Consider the following 2,572-nt stretch of genomic DNA (forward strand, 5'->3'; position numbering starts at 1 on the left):
TCTGCTCCTGTCCTGGGAAAGGAGGTGTAACACATTTTGCCTGGGAAAGGAGAGTGTAATACCAGGAGTGACACTTCCACACTGCTCAGGTTGGGAAACAAACAGGGGGATGGGAGAGAGGCTGTTGGGGAGGATGGGAATGAGCTCTGAGAAAAAGCATCTCTTTGTTTTTTTGGGCCAAATTTCCCTGGACTTTCCTTTTCAGGGATCTCCCCAGTTCCCTGAAAGTGGTACTCAGCAGTTTTTGGACAGTCAGGATGTCAGAAGGAATTCCTCTGAAATACATGTTGGATTTCTTTTTTTTTTTGGGGGGGGGCCTTATTTCTTTTTTCTGCTTTGTGTCATATTCTCTTCATGGCTTTCCAGAGCAGAGTTACTCTTCCACTTGTTCCCTTTTGCCTCCTGCTGAGTCAATTCCTTTCTTTTCCAACATTATTTGTACTGTAGTCACTCCCAGAATCTGGGAAATCATCCTCAGAAGTCTCCCCATCTCCTGAGCTTACTGCCAACTCTCCCACTAAAGCTTTGAATTCTTTGTTATAAAGAAGAATGAAAGGCCAGCAAAGTGCACCTCGACACCCATTCAGGTGCCATTACCCTGGAACTCTTTAAAAACTCCGTGTGCATTTACAGTCACTGGGAAGTGCTGGAGTGGGAAGCCTCTGGACTAAATTGGTGTTAGCACATGAAAGGGCCCAGTCCTGCACGGGGCAGAGGGTTCTGGGCTCTTCGGTCCCCGGCTCGCCCGGTGGGCTCGGGGCAATCGCTCCCTGTCCATGTCCTGCTGGCAGTGCCCAGCTCCCCTTGGCTGAGGAGCTCCTCGGGACACAGCCCTGGAGCTGCAGCTGCAGCAGAGCCCGAGGTGAGCAGGGAGCACAAACAGGGATGAGAGCAATGCCAGGACAACAGGGCAACGTTCCCAGACACGCTGGGACCCCGGCTGCTGCAGGCCAGCTCTTCCCAGGCCTTGGCTTCTCTCCCCAGCCAGCCAAGTGTTCTCACTTCCAAATACAGTGGTGAGGTGAACTGGCAGCTTCCCAGTTCCACTGGGAAACAGGGGGAAATCACCAAACTCCCTTGGCAAACTGAAGCAGAGCCTGATCAGATCCTCTGTCCTGCCTGGAGCTATGCCACCTCTCTGCAGGTGAAAAGCTTCTTGTGGTTCTGAGCCATCCCATCCCATCCCATCCCATCCCATCCCATCCCATCCCATCCCATCCCATCCCATCCCATCCCATCCCACTCTGCCCACACTCCAGCTCACTCCAGTTTGCCAGCAGAGAAACCCATTTTCTCCCCTCCTCTCATGTCTGAGAAGCTGCAGACACATCCCTTGGCTTTCCCTCTTCTCCACAGGCTTTTCCAGAGCCCTTTCCTCACGTTGTTCGTTCGTTCCCTGCACTCCATCCCATCTTTTGCCTCCCTCCCTGGTTTGATACAGCATCTCGCTGGTCTTGCCTCATACTCTGAGCAGGGGTATTAGATGGATTCCCCACAGAGTATAAATTGAATGGAGAGAAGTGGCTGGTTTCCCAGCAATAATTTATCTGATTAAAAAAATACTCCCCAAACTCCCCCTCCTCCGCTGGTCCTATGCCCCCTCCAAGAAGCACCACTGGCACCGGGGCTGGTGTTTGAACTGTGCTATTCAAATTGCTGGAAGGGGGATTTAGATGGGAAAATAGCTGGCAGAGGATTCTGCTCGGGGGATTTTTCCCAGAGCGTCGGAGCTGAAATTTGGAGCCTGGGTTGCTGCGTGGAGAAGGCAGAGAGTAAATAATTCTGAGTGGAGTAGCTGGGTGATTTGTACCTTTGCCCCCACGCACCAAGCGCCCTGGCTGGACGCACACACGCGTGTGCTCTCGCTCCCACACGTGTTTGCCCATGGCACACACTGCACCGAGGAGCCCAAGCTGCTCCTGCTCCTCTCTCCTCTATTTTGTTCTCTTACCTCAGGGCTGATTCCAAATGAAAGAAGGAATCTGCCTCACAAAACGCTCTCGCCTTGTTACTTGCACGGGCTCCATTCCTTCCAAACCGTTTTCTTCTCCAGCATTCCTGTTGTACTTGGATGGAGAAGTCGCAGCAGGGCCACCCTGGGTGGCTTTGGCCGGTGCCAGCTCCTGTGTGGGTGACAGGCAGGTATTTGCAGGTATTCACATCCCAGAGCTCTGGGATTTACAGCAGTTCCCTGCTGCTGTCGAGGGCAGCTCTGCTGCTGCCAAACCATTGCAGGGCCTGGCGTGGCCCCAGCTCCCCGCGCTGCCGGACGTTCCCTGCCCACAGCGCCTTTCTGGCCACCGGCTGGAACGGGAACGGGCCTGGCTGGAGCTTCACAGCCTCACACACCCCCGAGCCAGTGGCCAGGGCTCAGGTTTCCCACGTTCTGACACAAGGGCTGCTCGGATGAAACCTCTCTCCGCTCCTTCTGGAGGATTTACACTGCCACAAGTCCTCATTTTTTCCAGATGTTTTACCTAATAAATCAAGGAGTCTCATCAGAGGATTGGGATCCAAAAGCTGTTACCATGACTTCAAAGGCACAGGCTGGAGTGGAAAGAAGTGCAGATAT

Source organism: Parus major, chromosome 10 (assembly GCF_001522545.3).
Source record: "Parus major isolate Abel chromosome 10, Parus_major1.1, whole genome shotgun sequence".
Lineage (NCBI taxonomy): Eukaryota > Metazoa > Chordata > Aves > Passeriformes > Paridae > Parus > Parus major.